The following is a 16,699-nucleotide window of genomic DNA, read 5'->3' as shown; positions in this document are numbered from 1 at the left end:
CAATAGGGAATACCAAATCCAATACACAGATTATTCCGCTGGAGTAGGTACTAAATGGCACAGGAGCAAGTGGGGTCTAGAAATGCCTGACTCAAGGTATCTGAGTTTCTCACTACCACATGCAATGATACCACCAGCAGCAGTGTTATTATCCCAGTGAACTGGACATCAGCTAGATTGTTCAGAGACAGAGTAGTATGAGACAATTCTTTACAAGGTTCGCTGAGAGCCAGTAAGTTGGAAAGGGGGCCCTTAAGAGTTAGGGTTCTAGAGGGAAGCTCATTAAGACTCGGGAAATAAACAACTCAGAAGTCCCCAGGAGTTCTGGAAACTGACCAGATGCACTAGGTTATATAAGAGGCAGGGCTGTGGAGACCAGGACTAATGGAACAGCCTGGACAAGATACTGCCTACAAGTCATGCAGAGAGCTCCAGGGTTCCAGCTTTTGTGAATTACCAACCATGCTGGAGTGGGATTTCAGTGACGCAGCTGCCTTTGATTCATCCCTGCTCCCATAAGTAACTGCTCAACCATATTCTCCTGCACAGAACTCCAATGCATGCATTGGTGCACCAAGAGAGACTTGGGTCTGTAACATCTGCAGTCGGTTTCCCATGAAGGGTGAGTAGATGCTTGTTTCCCCTCTTTCCAGGGACAGTGTCACACACAGAGAAGAAAAATTTGTGGGCAACGGATCAAATTTTACTCATTCAGCAATTTTCCTCGTAATTACGTCTAATACCCACAAGTGGGCATAGAAGTCCCTGAAAGCAAGAGCATCAGTATTTTTCAGAGGCCATTCCTAGTTTAACTGCTGGCCTTAGTACAAAGGATCCACCTGCCGTCCATCAACTAAGAACACTGTCTCCTCCACAGAATGGCTCATGCAATGTCAAGCCTTCACAGGGTTAGCATTGTGTTCTGAAGTTTCTAGAATATTTTAAATTTTTCTTAATTCTTATTTTAATTTTATGTGTGTGCATGTTGTGCCTGCATCTATGGCTGTGTACTATGTGTGTGCAGTGACTCAGAGGCCAAAAGAAAGTGCTCAGATCTCCTGGAACTGGAGTTCCAGCTAGTGATGAGCGGCCATGTGGGTGCTGGGAATTGAACCTGAGACCACTGGAAGAGCAGCCAGTGTTCTTAACGGTGGAGTCACCTCTCTGTTTGATAATTTTTTTTTGGTTTTTCGAGACAGGGTTTCTCTGTAGCTTTAGTGCCTGTCCCGGAACTAGCTCTTGTAGACCAGGCTGGTCTCGAACTCCCAGAGATCCGCCTGCCTCTGCCTCCTGAGTGCTGGGATTAAAGGCGTGCGCCACCACCGCCTGGCCTCTGTTTGATACTTTTAAAAACATTTTCAGTTTTTACATATTTACGTCACTTGACTCTACTGCCCTTTTGCTATGGCTTCTTAAAAATGATTCACCCAGTCATTAAAAGAATTCCAAAGAGCTAACAAAACTTTACTTACGGATTATTGTAAAAAGATTCTTATCATCTTGGTTTCCTATAAGATACTAGCTTCTCCCAGTGTTCCGGCACATTTCCATCACCTGTTACCAGGAGAAGGAATCTCATTAGTTGCATGGCCTTTACTAAGAACACTTAGCAAACATACCACAGAGATAACAACAAAAACAGCAAAACCCCCAAGGGTCCAAAATTCTACCACTTACTAGCCACAGGCTCTTGGGAAAGTAATTCCTCTCCCCGAGTCTCCATTTCTAAATGAGTATCAAATACCCCCTGTTGTCTATGTTTAGTGACAGTTAAGTAAGCTAAAGGGCATGGTCCACATCCTTTGATCCGACAGAGATGTTGTCTCAGCAACAGGGACATCCGACACTTATGATTACAACTTCGTTATTGCCCACATGTTGAGTTCATCAGATACTGCAGATCCACACACGTTCATCCAATAATGGAATAGCCCAGAAAAGTGCTTGTGTTTTGTAACGAGGACCCATTCAGATCAGTATTTCACCGCTGGTTTTAACCTCGTAACAGGGAGGGCCCGCAGACTAGGAATAGGACTTTCGTGTTCTTCTTTGTCACAGAGGGTCACTTGTGCCCCCGGAGAATGCAGCTATTGGTGAGTTTATGTGAAGAACATGTCGCTCCAGGGAGTCAACACTGGCAGAGCAGGAACATGAGCTAACTTTCCTAAGTGAAGCCCTAACTCAGAGCAAAGAGAACGACAACACAGGTGACGTGGCTCCGTCCACACAGTGCTGCAACAGTCACCTGGAGGAAAGACAGAGGCTTCGTGCGACCCAAGCCAGTAGGAGGTACAGGATGGACCAGGAGGGGAGGAGAAGGAAGAAATGCCACATAATCCAGGGTCAGAGACAACTGGCCGGCACAGAAGGACTTCCCTTTGGAGAAAGACTAAAGCCCCAACACAGAGAAGGACATTGGCTAGCTACGGCTTTATAAGGCTGGCCACTTTGCAAGGAAGCTTTTAAAAGCATGGAAAATGCTGTGCAATTTGACATAGGTTTAAAAGAAGTAGGTGTGAAGCACGCCTAGCTATTTAACAACAGAGCAATCTTTGCCAACTAGTTTATCCCATCTAGGGCTCAGCAGACTTAAGGTCTGTATGATGAGAACAGCAATACCTACGGTTCAAAGCAGACACATGGAGCTGAGTGTGTAGACCCTCCACACAAGGTGTCCTCAAAAGAAAACCCCACCTAGCGTGTCACTACTACTGATCACAGTAGACTACTAATATTAAGTTCCTTGTTAGAAAAGCAACAGTATGCAATCTAGTAAATTCATAGACTCTCTATGTGGACACTTGGGAAAGAGGTTTAAATCTTCTGACTGTAACACAAACTTCCTAGTATTTATTTTTCAAATTGACATTATGTTTGCAATTTTAAAAAATCAAAAAATAATTACATCATTTTCCTCTTCCCTCTGCCCTTCCAACCTTTCAAATCCCCTCTTCCCACTTCATCTCAAATTCTTGGCCACTTTTCTTTAATTATGAGTTATAAATACAACGGGGCTACCACTGAGTGTTGGATAACCAACCAGGGAGCCCATTCCTGGGGAAGACAAACTCTCCTTCTCTATGCAGTCACTATTTTCTCGTAGATTTTCCCTTCCATACTGGCATATCTGTTGCTGTTGTCCTTTTCCAGGTCTTGTTTAGACAGCCATACTGTTGTGGTATTGAAGCTTCCCCATCGTTACTAGGAGACATTTATATCATAATGGAGTGTTAAACAGAAATTGCCACCTTCTCTGGCAGCCCTTCCTGACATCAGCCAAGAGAAAGCGCTGTGCACCTGCTGGTGTTGGATCAGCACTGAGTTCTTTCTATGGTGATGGACTCTGAACTGGGGAAAATGACTCATTTCCATCGGAGGCACTGAACTGCTGTGCACTCATTTCCAGCAGAGGCACTGACCTGCTGGGCACTCACTTCCAGTGGAGGCACTGAACTGCCGTGCACTCCACCAGCATTTGCTGGACACGAGGGTCACCCTCAGAAAGGCAGGCAGCCCATCTCCGTCAGCACCACATTACAGTCTCAGCGAGGACAGTGTGGATAAGACCATGCCAACCTTGAAGCAGAGGTATTAAAACTCTGTGTCTATAGAAGGTATCACTGACACCTCTAACTTGCCCCATTTGACACGCCTCCCAATAATGCAGACTGCTTCCATCTTCAGAACGTCTGTGGACAATGTCCATCAGCACACCTGTCTCCTTTGAGCACAGTCACCACTGATGCATGGGGCAAACCCACCTTATTTCCTATTTATGGGAAAGATTTTAATAAATTAGCTAAGAGGATTAAAATTATGATCAAGGATAGCAATGTGTCACTGCTATGGTTAGTTGTTCTACGTGATTAAAAGTGACATCAACAAGTATGAACTACCCATTCATGCTGTCAAGCACTGGAAGCAGGGAAGGGGATTTAAGACCCCTAAGGACTGTGGGAGTTTGAATAAAAATGGCTCCTATCAGCTCATGTCCTTATGGGAGGAAGCATGTCACTGGGAATAGCTTTGGGGTTTCATATGTTCAAGCCAGGCCCAGTGTCACTCTTCCTGCTATCTGCTGAACGGGATGTAGAACTCTCAATTACCTTGTCTGCCTGCATGATGTCATGCTTCCCATCATGATGACAATGGATTAAGCCTCTGAACTGTAAATCAGCCTGCAATTAATTGTTCTCCTATGAGAGCTGCTGTGGTCATATTGTCTCTTCACAGCAAAAGAATTCCCAAGACAGAAATTCATGCTAATGACTGGGGTACCGCTGCAACAGGACAGATCAGGCTTTTGTTTGGACTAAGAAAAGTGATTGGCTCCTTTAAGTAGGCCTTAATATACCACACTATTAAGAGCATGAAATACAGTGGTGGTTAGGGCGATCAGAACTGCTGGGGTCCAACTTAAGAAGTTTCAGAGGAGAAGAATATCAATATGCAGCCTAGAGATCTTTCTTGTGAAATTTTGGTGACGAATATGTCTGCTTTCTGCCCTTATAATAAAAAAATTTGCCCGACACTAAATTGATGAGTTATAGATTAACAGCTTTGACAGAGGACATTTCCAAACAACCTAGCCTTGACTGTGTTGTGTGACATCAGTGGCCAGACTTATACAGATATATAATGAAAAGGAACAAGTGGAGAAACACAAAATGTACAAAAATACAAAAAAGGGAGGGGAAAAGGAGCACTACGGAGTGTAAACAGATTACAGGAAAACCTATGCTACGTGGAATAAAGGAAGTGGTCACCTCAAAGAAAGACCCCGCCCAGCTAAGGAAACGTCTTGCTCCAGTCCAGTGTTCCTCACTATGCTCCCTTTCCTCCCCTTTGGAACAGTAACATATATTCTGTGCCACTGTATGTTGGAAGTATGTGAAAGGTTTCTTATTTTGATTTTACAGCGGATTACAGCCAAGAGATTGCATGAATCTCAGAAGAGACATTGACCTTTGGACTTTTAAACATTGTTGAGACTGTGATAGACTACGGGGACTATTGACACTGGACTGAATGCATTTCTGAACCAAACGTGCTCATGCTACAGACTTGTCAACGTGAACTCACAAAAAAAAAAAAATCCCGAGATGATGGCACCATGAATGGCATCTTGTTCTAGAATTTGCTGCTGGCATGAAGAGCACAGGGACCATGCTGGTCTTTTTAAATACAAAACATACTATGATTTAGAAAGAACTGCATAAAGATCATGCCCCATACTCAAAATGCTACTCTAAGAGAAAGGAACCTATAGCATGTAGCTACTGGTTGACCTCTGGTTATCTTTCATTGCAGTTTGCTTTGTAAAGAAGGAGAGAAGAGGAGGAAAAAGTCATTCAAGGCAGTTAAAGTCTCTGAGGGTGTGGGGAAGGTGGGTGGGAGGGGAGGTGCAGCAGTAAGAAACAGGATCCTAGTTACACAGGATATACAGAGAGGAGGAAAGAGAAATGGCAGCCCTGGCCAAGCTCAGGTGTGGCAGACTCTATAGGGGCCCATGATCTCTGTCTTTCATGATTCATTCTGTAGGCAATCCCCTTCCCTTGGGTATGAGTGGGCCCCATGACTTACTTAACTGACAGGGCATCACTGCTATGACAGGATGTGTGTGTTATACTATAGGAGATTGTAATATCCTTTCTGCCACGGGAGTCTCTCCCATGCTGGTTATGAAGACAGGCTGCCATGATGTGAGTTACAGAATGACAGCCACATGAGGGCAACCTCAACTGATCACAAGAACTCAAGATGCTTGATCCAAAAGCCCACAAAACACTAAGGCCCTCCCCAGCTGCACCTCAGACAAGACAGTGACCACGCTCCGCACTCAGCCCACTCAGGCCCAGATTCCTGCTCCAGGATAGTCAAGAAATCATATGTAAGTCGGTCAATCTACAAGGATTGTGCTGTACGCATGGCTATGTGGCTCTAAATAGTCAGCGCAGAAAGGAAGAGAAATACACATCTATAATGCCTTCTCATTGCCTTCTGGGAGAAGAGGAGGGAGAAAGAGGAAGGCCCAGGGAGCCTCGGGGCTCAGGAGAGACAGACTCCCATCCTAGGCTGGCCACTTGGAAGGTATAATTAGTCCCATTTACCAACAAAATCATCTTCTAAATGGTGATGGGACACTTGGCTGGCTTCCAAAAGCTACTCAGCATGCCAAAGCTGGGGCCATTGAGATCAGCAAGAGAATTTTTACCAGGAGAGTTCTCCTACAGACTTGGCCATAATAGAATAATGTGAGCGTGCTATATATATGCACTGTATTTAAACGCTGCTTGAAGAGGCAAGCTGGAAACTTGTGCTTAGTGCCTTTGAGAATTCAATTAAAATGAAGACACCAGTTTTATCCCATGCTTTTTCACCCGGTCTCCTCTTTGGGCTGATGAGAGAGGGGGGAGTTGACTGGGGGAGGGGGAGGGATATGGGAGGCGGTGGCGGGGAAGAGACAGAAATCTTTAATAAATAAATAAATTAATTAATTAAAAAATAAAATAAAATGAAGACACCAAGAGTTGCATGTAAATTTTCCTAATACAAACTCTCAAAACTGAACACACACACACACACACACACACACACACATAAATCTTCTGAACAAGTACCTACAACTTCTATAAATCAGTTCAGGAAACCTCAACTCATGGCCAGAGTGTACTCAGCTATGAATAAAACACCCCCTCACCTCACAGCCCAGCTGACTACAAGCAGAAAGGTCACCCCACAGTCACATCCTCTGCAAGGTGGAAAACCTACATTGCTCATTCAGGCCCAGCCTTGCAGCTGACAGACATAATGCACACACCCAAAGACCAGCTCATCTGTCCAAGGTTTCTCTGCAGCACAGGCCTCGTTATACTGAGTTCTCTACCAAATGTTAGCTTCAGCATAAAAACATGACAGCAGTGATATTATTTTGTGAAGAAAAATTAGGAATTCAGTTTTCAGGATACCAGAGAGTTCTTATTTCTAAAGAGCTATGCTCTAGCGCACGGCAGGGGAGGGGGTACCACTACAAAAAACACTCATGTTAAATGTTCAGTCCTTTCCAAAGCAATGCAAATCTTACTCTCTGAGTAAGGTGGGGTGTGCCTTAAATAGGCTGCTTTTCTTATGAATGACCTGAATCTCTTTCGTCTTATGTTAAGTAAGAAAGAAAATCAAAAGAGGACAGGCACAGAAAATGCACCAGCAAGACTGTTCAACTATTTCATGTACGCTGATCCCTAAAGTCGCTGATTCATTCAGTGAACATCTGGAGGATGTCTCGAGCCAGAGCAACATGGCAGGTGCAGAGCACAGGCGCCTGGCTTGCTATCGGCAAACAGAGCTTGCCGACACTCTCAACAGAAGTAACCCCATCTTGGCAGCCCACCAATGCAGCAGAAGAATCTGTAGCATGTGTATCAGGAGGCTGATCAGAATGGAGACAGGGCTGTCGTCACCCCTAGATACCTCTGTATTTAAAAGGAAGCAGCAGCTTGCTCTTCCATGTAATGACATTGCAAGCAATCCCAACAAACAGGGTCAGATATGTCTACAACTCCAGTTAGGGAACTTTCCCAAAGGAAAAATCCATGTAGCCTTTCAACTTTCTCCTTTATCCCAGACCATGAACAAATAAACAAAAAATAAAAAGGGTTTCTCTTCCCCATGAAGCCCGCAGTTTCCACTCAGCAAGGACTATAGGCACTGTGTTAGCATTGCTTGGACATCACATCTTAATTCAAAATGAAATGTGTGGTGCCATACTTGCTCTTGATGCACGGGGAACTTCATGGCAGCCTTGGTTCTAAGTATACACCGCATGCACTTCACAGTGTGCATGCAGTCACACCACACAGGGCCAACAAGCACCACCTGAAATGTCCAATGTTGATATTTAAGCTGCTACCAATAAATCAATTCTAAAGCATTTCACTATTTTTTGCCTTGTGATTAGGATGGAATTTCCAGTTTCTGAACTGGCCCTAAACACACTTCTGCCATTTTGTACTGTATATTTATGCTAAGTGGTGTTCTCAGCCCTGATGATTATAAATTCAAAATATCAACCAACTGGGAAAAATACTGAAGATATTTTCATCTAAGTATCCCATATTCGGCCAAGATTTAATTCTTTATGTGAAAATAAACAAGTACAGCATCTCAGTATGCAAATGAAGCTTTCATGTTTAATAAATGGTAAAATTCTCTGTATAGCAAAGAACTGTTCTGACATAAACCTCTATTACCAGTAAATGTTTAAGTTTATATATTTCTATGTCACACGTGTGCGTGCACGTGCGCGCACACACACACACACACACACACACACACTCACACACGCACATGCAAGCACATGGCTTATAAGGAAGACGTAAGAGTTCCCGCTCTTACTCCTCTTTGGGTAGTAATACAAGATAAGGGAGCCCTGGCTTCCCTCACCATGTATGTACTGAACGCTGGCTTCTCTGGCTCCTTGCCAGGGAAGGGAACGCACCTGGACAACCTTTCATATTCCACCGCCTTCTGTAAACTCGTGGGACGTTTCCTAGCAGTGGTTTCATGGTTTGTGTAAGGTAGGCAGGAACATGTTATGTTCAACCAGGCAAAGTTTGTATTGTCATGTCCTATGTGACACTCTTCCAAGGACAGGATAGTAACAAAAGCCTAGCCCTAACTCAGTCATCTGGGAAACACCTGTAATTTCTAAATTTATTATTGATCTCTACTATCTCTGTCACAATGCAGCATTCCTAGTTTTAACAGTACATTCTAAATGGCTTACATTCAATATTATTGATTGTTTCTATAGAAATAGTGTAATTCACAAAATTTAAGCTTTCTAAGTTCTTATTTACACCAAATTCAACAAGAAGACTCTTTGTGTTACTAGAGCGGGTTTTCACAACAACTACAACCACAACAACAACAACTCACAAATTCCCATTTTCCCACAATGAATTCAAAAGTTAATGTTACTTTCTCACAGACATTTGTAAGTGAAGAAAATCCATCAGGACTGCTCTTGGCTACACAGAAAACAAGAAACACACATATTTGATGGAGGAAGGTCATTGGCTAATAAAGGCACTGCCCTGGCCCATTTTATTGGTTAGAGGATAGGTGGGAGGAGTAGGCAGAACAGGACGCTGGGAGGAAGAGGAAGTGAGCTCAGTCTCGACAGCTTTCCTCTCAGGAGCAGAAGCCTGAGAGAGACGCCATGCCCCGCTCCCGGCATGAAGCTCCGACCCAGGATAGACTAGGCTAGAATCTTCCCGGTAAGACCGGTTCTCACAGATTATTAGAGATGGGTTGATCGGAATGTGAGAATTAGCCAGTAAGGGCTAGGGCTAAAGGGCCAAGCAGTGATTAAATGAATACAGTTTGTGTGTTGTTATTTCGGGGCATAAGCTAGCCGAGCAGGCGGCCGGGGTGCTGGGAACGCAGCCCCGCCACTCTTATTACTTCATATGGCGCTCACGTGGACAACTGCTTCCACATAAAGCCTGAGACAGCTTGGGAAGTAATTCTAGAACAAAATGAAAGCATTGTGCCTGGTTTCTTGGTAGCAGCAATTTCTCGGTTCTACTCTGCTTGCTAGAGGCAAGCAAGGGCCTCATCTAAGAGAGGCTTCCTGACTCAGCTTTAGCTGCAAAGCCTGCAGCTCATTAAGAGGTCCTGCCACGAAACACTTAAATGGTGTTGACGAAAAGCTGAACGCATGCTTTTCGATTTTCAGCCATAGCAGGAAAAAAGCTGCGCCGTTTAAAAATGCCAGCTTTCTGGGCTGTCCTGCCAGGGCAAACTCTGACTCTTTTACGCAGGCGGTTCATGCGGTTTGCAAGCACAGGCTGCTGAAGCTCGCTTGCTGGCAAGGACCTTGAAATGCCATAGAGTTGTCACAGTAAACATGGCTACAGCCAGTACCTCAGCCAGGAGGCTGGAAAGCTAAGGAATGGGCTGGATCCAGCCGGCAAAGCCACGCCTTTAATCCTACCCATATTGCTTGGTAAATTAAAGACTCGTGTGGTCAGAAAAAGAGAGATATACAGTAAAGAGAGATTCAAAGACAAAGAAAATTTCTAAATGGTTTACTGTGTGTTAAAAATATATGCAGACTAAAAGTTGAAGTTCTTAAAGTAAAAAACATAAAAAAAGGAAGAGAGTTTTTGTGTGTGGTAGCACATGCCTTTAATCCCAATGCCTAGAAGGCAGAGACAAACAGATCTCTGTGAGTTCAAGGTGTAGTAGTATACACCTTTAATCCCGAATGCCTGGGAGGCAGAGACAGGCGGATCTCTGAGAGTTCAAAGACAGCCTGGTCTACAGAGTTACTTCAGGTCAAAGATACAGAGAACCTGCCTCAAAAAGCAAAGACTTAAAAGTAAAAATAAACAAAATAGAGGTTAAAACACAGCTGCACAAAGATGGAAAATACACAGAGAATTTTGATACTGTATGCTATTATGCTCTCTTTGAATTGTTTGAATGCTGAGGAAGGACAAACAACTGCTAAAAGATATTTGTTTATAAATGCTGCTAAACTAATCCAACACAGATACTTTGAAAATGCCTTAAATTTGAAATTTGGATCTAAGGACATGATACTTTGGAAAGGAGTTTCTTATTTTGTTTTCACAGAGGATGAGACGCTGTTCATTTCTTCTACTCCGATTTGGTATGATGGACCACGCCCTCCTGAAGGGTTGGTATGAACACCTTCAGAAAATTGCTTCGCTCAACTGCCAACTGAGATGAAACTAGCACACAGGTTATACCATGAAAGACCTAATTAACGACGCCCCCATTCAGCAGTAAGCAGTTTGGAGAGAAAAAACTGCGCCCATGTTCCCAAATATGGTTTATAAACGTTCTTTTACATTTAAAGGGGGATATGATATAGATATGAATAATTTGCATTAGTATAGATTTTGCTTTATTGATAGAGATTTAAGGTCAATTTTGTTATATGTATAAGTGTTTCTGATTTTGATTAAGGTATTGTGATTGTGTAGTTCATTTAAATATGTACTGTATAATTAAGAAATATAGGTTGTTAATGGATAATCATCGATAATAGTAAAGCTTGTAGTCATGTTAGTTAGATTTTCTAGATATATAGAGATGTATTTCAGTTAGATAGACATTCTTCATGTCTTTCAAAGATTACAGAATAGCACATTTAATGTTTTAATAACTGAGGACTTTTCATGACAATGAGACACTCTGCTCCTGGCAGCACCAATCTACTTCAAGAGGAAGATGGGCATCGAAGAGGCTCGTTATGGAGTTTGATAGCCATTTGGGCAAGAAACTGCTCTTGCCTGGACTATTGCATAAACTGGACACACAGAACCCGCAAAGAGAGAGGACTACTGAACTTGCCTAAGGTGAGATGATCTTTCGGGGTTCCTGATTCATTTTGAAAGAGTCTGCGAGACATTCTGCAGGACACAACAGATAGTGACTGAACTGACTTTGAATTTTCCTGCTTTATGGAAATGTCTGCTGGATACCATGGGCCTGAAGGCTGAAGATGGATGCCCCAACGGTACAAAAGAACTTTAGGTGACTGTCCAGGCAGCGAGATGTCTTTGTCATTTCTAGAGTTTGAAGTTTCTTAGTTCTTGTTTACTTAGGTAATATTATATCTTTCTGGAGTCTTTGATGGAGTTAAGAATAGTTAGTTATAGTTATAGTTTTCCTTAGTTATGATAAAGATTATTGTAACTTTTACTTGATAACTGTTTTGTTATATGTAATTTTGCTATGTTAAAGTTAAAGCCTTTTTTTTGTTTAAACCGAAAAAGGGGAAATGATGGAGGAAGGTCATTGGCTAATAAAGGAACTGCATTGGCCCATTTTATTGGTTAGAGGATAGGTGGGAGGAGTAGGCAGAACAGGACGCTGGGAGGAAGAGGAAGTGAGCTCAGTCTCGACAGCTTTCCTCTCAGGAGCAGAAGCCTGAGAGAGACGCCATGCCCCGCTCCCGGCATGAAGCTCCGACCCAGGATAGACTAGGCTAGAATCTTCCCGGTAAGACCGGTTCTCACAGATTATTAGAGATGGGTTGATCGGAATGTGAGAATTAGCCAGTAAGGGCTAGGGCTAAAGGGCCAAGCAGTGATTAAATGAATACAGTTTGTGTGTTGTTATTTCGGGGCATAAGCTAGCCGAGCAGGCGGCCGGGGTGCTGGGAACGCAGCCCCGCCACTCTTATTACTTCACATATTAGCCCCCAGGTGCTCTGTCCTCCCACAGTCCTGGGGCAGGTGAAGAGCCGGGTGTTCTCGGGCACTGAGCTGGAACCTCCTGCCTAAGCGATGAGGCTCAGCTCCAGTTCTTTCACTGAAGGCAAAGCTTGTGCTTTTCTCTTCTCCGTCACTCCGAACCAAGAAATGAAAACCATTCAAGTGTGAGCAGTGATCAGACTTCAAGTGAAAAGTGATAAAAAACAAAGACTGACAGAAACGCACTGTGACATGACCTAAGAGAGCCAGCCCCAAATATTGACTCGTGCCACCTGGGGTAACTACTAGGAAAGGGGAGAAGAACGAAAAGGCTGGACGGCAGGATGACAAATGGATGCCCGGTTGTGGATAGAAGAGGAAAAAGCAATGACCGAGAAGAGAGACGCATGATACGAGGTTGGTGGTGTGGACTCTGTCAGGGCTGGAGGCAGAACAGCATCATCTGCGGGGACCAGTGGCATACAGTTTTAGTTTTCTGGCATAAGGTATCTTCGCAAATGCTTAATTTTCACAATTTCCAGTGTAAGAATAGCTAGAGAGACGATTGGAAATCAGTGGACATGGTTGTCATGCACTAGGATGATATTAGCAAGAACAGCTCTGTCCAGATTCACTCTGCAGCCTGTGATTTGCTGACTCCCAGCCTCCATAAGGAAACCAGTGGCTACCATACCAAAAGATAGAAGGAGATGCTACGGGCTTCCCTGAAAAGCTTGGCACATTGAAGCCATTCAGTTGGTACCAAGAGCCTGAGGATTTATAGTCCCAGAAGTTCCAGGAAGTGCAGCACTGTGGTGGGACAGGGGTCAGAACGGGAAAGATGATATACTTGCTCAGCATTAGTGATGCAAAGACCCCACCTGTAAAACATGCTGTTTGTTGTCCATAAGTCACAACTCTTACCCTTTCTTATCACATCTTTTACGTAGATGGCTATGGGACAAAAATCATCCCATTGCTTCAAAGTAACTACGGAAAGAAGACTGTCATGAACGGAGACAAAGGAGTTCTCATTTGTCTAAGACAGGTCCTCTGCCTTCCAGACTGTCCCTAGCTTCTCCTCTCCCATTTTCTCACGCAACTCTTTATTTAGATGCCAATCTCTTTCTCCAAGAAATGTCTCTCAAAAATCTCAGGTGATATCATTTTAAATCTCATTTCTGTGATATGAACTTCATTCCTGTTAGTATCCATGTCATTCTCGGGGCAATGTCTGTTTCCCGGGCACGAGCATAGACTTCCAGAACTGTACCTTGTTGAACGCCCAGGTCTAAGGCAAGCAGACCTGGATTAAATAGAAAGCTCTGATGGTTACTGCAGTCCCGCTTAGCAAGGATGTGGGTAGTAGAGATCAGCAGTCAGATCTTGCACAGCGTTTTGAGGCTTTGCTGCCTGCCATGTGGGCAATGTGATATGGCCGGTAGAAGAAGGGAACTGGCCCTAGATTTATACCATAAGAGCAGGAAGAGCATGCCACATGTTCTCCAGCTGGTACATGGCTATGTCTCCCATGCTCTGCCACTTGGGGAAAAACTATAATTTTAGTTGATGATAAAATGTATTTTTTGAAGGGAAGATACAGATGATATGGGAAAAAAAACTATTAAAAAAATGGCCAGAACTTTCAACATTCAGCCCAAATAACAATCCCCCCAGCAGGAAATTCAGTTAACCACAACAAAGCTTCACCTAAAATGACACCCCAAAGAAGCAACAAAAATTTCAGAAATGGTGTTAGAAAATGAAAGGTGTGTGGGTCAATCAGCTGGAGTTACATACGAAGCAAAAAGGTGCCTTTTGAAACTAACGAAGACATGCTAGCCTTAAATAAATGAAAGTTGAGAATTTGTGGTCAGTAGATAAACACTCCATGGCATGCTGAGCAGAGGGGCGGGTCTATAAAAAAAAAATGAGGAGTCTTGAGGTAAGAAATAGGCACAAGAAAAGAGATGGTAAATTGCACTATTCTTGCAAAAGAAATTCCTGACCATTTTGCAGTGTATCAAAAGCATGTCAGCGCACTGTTTAGTCTGTGACATACATGCACAAGCATACATGAAAGAATGAGAACCGACGTGTGAAAGGAGAAAAAGAGAGACGCTACAAGTTTCTTAAGTTTCACATGAAGCCGCACCTTAATTCCAGGTAGGAATTTTACTAAGATAGATATTTTAATTAACAAAAATATATAGAAATATAATGATGCAAAGAGACATACCTAAAAAGCTGAAATAAAAATGCAATGTAAAGAATTTGTCAATTAAATAAAAAGGAGAAGAAAAAGAAATTTTAGAAAAAATGTCTTAAAAGACAGGATCACACTGGACATTGTTGCATGTCTTTAACCCCAGCACTCCGGTCTACATAGTGAGTCCCAGGAAAGCCAGAGCTACATAATGAGACACTGTCTCAAAAAAGGAGAAAGAGGAGAAAGGAGAGAGAAAGAATCTCTTGGGGCAGACTGAAGGCTCAGTGGTATTAAAAAGATACACTGCTCTTTCAGAGGATCTGAATGTGAGTCCCAGCACCCCACATCCGGGGTTCAGAATCACTTTAACTCCAGCGCCAGAGGATCTGATGACGCTGATCTCTGTGGGCATTGTACTCAATGTGTACAAATACACACATATGCACACACACACACACACAACTAGAAACAACAAAAAACATTTTTAAAAGAATGAACCAATTAAAAAAAATTTTAACGAGGGAACTAATACTAACTGTGCCAATAACTGCAGCCAATGAAAAGAGACGAAATGTTAGAACTGAAAGGTATAGATCCTTAAAGTATGCTTAAAAGGTAACATAGAACCCCGCCCTTATCGACAATGGATGTTCTTTAAATAGTCACAGCCTAGTAAACAGGTGAGAAGGATGTGCCAGGCTGACCAAAGAAAGGAAGGAAGGAAGGAACAAAGAAAGAAAAGAAAAAACAGAGAATAACAAGAAAACATTAAATTTATGTCACTCATGAGACAAAGAAAAAAAGCTCCCAGAAAAACACAGGATCAAGATAATAAGGACAAATGACTAAAAGAAAGGAATATAGCAGAGGTCACACACATACAATAATTGGTTAGTGTAAGGATAATCTCTGAAGCGAACTAAGCAGGACTAGATGGATCCTAACCACTGCCTCATGACTAAACAGAAATAAGAGTTATAACACGATTAAGCATAAAAGTTAAAACTAAACCATTTACAGCAAAATAAGCCAAAGTGTAATCGTAAGTACGGAGGCCAACTGTTACAGATAAGTGAGAAAAGTGATCATTTGGACTTCATGAAGATGAAAATATCCCCCTTTTCAAAGATCAAAAAAAAAGTGGAAAAAAATCAATAATTGCAAAGTATGCACCAGGCACACATTAAACGTGCACCCAGATTCACACAAGCCAGTTTTTGAAATAGCAGAAGACTTGGCCAGATCCTTCATAAGGAGGACATGAAAAGCAGTATTCAAAAACATTTTCAACATCATTAGGCACCCAGGAAATCACGGGAAAGCACACAAAATAACACCGCATCTACAGACGGCTAACATCAAAATCCGGCAAAGCAAAGTGGAGGATCAGGGATGTGGAAGGTAGAATTAGCAAAGCATCACTACTGCGAGAATGCTACAATGTACATCTCATTGCCAAATGCTGTGTGACAACTTCATACAAAGTCACACATTTCCTCAAGGGGGTATCTTTAAGTACATGGCTCCAAGAAAGAAAAACACACATTTATAATAAGATGTGTGCAGTTATGTTCAAGGCATCCGTAACAGTTTCAAATTGAAGTCCACCCTAATACACACCAATAGCAAATAGATGCAGTCGTCAAAGGAAATATTACTAAGCAGCAGAAAGGAACACACTGACACGCAAACAACAAGTATGAATCACAAAAGTATCATTACGTAGAACAAAAGAAGACAAACCCACTCAGTACGACTGTGTCTGAGGTTTCGGAAGAGCCAGCACCTGTCAACACAATCAAACTTGTGCCCACTCCCGTTAAAAAGGGACACTGATGGAGTGGGCACATGATGGAAATGGGCATATGAAAACCTTTCCAGGGTGACAGGAATGTCCTTTTTTAATGGCTTTGGTTTGTTTTCACTAACTTTGATTTATTTTATTTTGTTTTATTGAGACAGTATCTCGCTATGCAGCCCAGGCTGGCCTCAGACTTACTGTTCTCCTGCCTGAGCCTCTCCTGAGCTAGAACTCGGGGTGTGAGGCACCATGCCCAACAGAAGCATCCTCTGCCTCTAGAGAGATGACAATTCACTGGCTCTCTTTAAAAAGGAAAAGGAACTGTGAGCTTCCTGTCAAAACAGTCTGTGAACCAGTCATATTAAAATGTTCATAAAATATGAATTAAAAACAATCTGTCTTTAGATCTCATTTAATTGTATTTAACATGCTGGTGTGTGTATGTGTTTGTGTGTGTGT

At 42.8% G+C, this 16,699-nt stretch overlaps 1 protein-coding gene across 7 annotated transcripts in view; it reads right to left on the bottom strand.

The window, feature by feature from the left end:
* Nucleotides 1-16,699, bottom strand: part of Sgms1 (sphingomyelin synthase 1) — a 261,385-nt gene that overhangs the window by 96,693 nt on the left and 147,993 nt on the right. For 6 of the 7 annotated variants that reach the window (XM_041661109.1, XM_041661108.1, XM_041661113.1 and 3 more), the window contains one exon: nucleotides 1,473-1,554. The exons of the other annotated variant lie outside the window; for it this stretch is intronic. The gene's annotated coding sequence lies outside the window, so the exon portion shown is untranslated. The remainder of the gene's footprint in view (nucleotides 1-1,472; nucleotides 1,555-16,699) is intronic. 7 annotated transcript variants of the gene reach the window in all.

This window comes from Microtus oregoni, unplaced genomic scaffold (assembly GCF_018167655.1).
Source record: "Microtus oregoni isolate MIOR12 unplaced genomic scaffold, Mior012 000012F_ref0000307, whole genome shotgun sequence".
In the NCBI taxonomy this organism is placed as follows: Eukaryota; Metazoa; Chordata; class Mammalia; order Rodentia; family Cricetidae; genus Microtus; species Microtus oregoni.
Note: the sequence above shows the minus strand (reverse complement) of the source record. Positions and strands in the feature narration are given on the sequence as shown.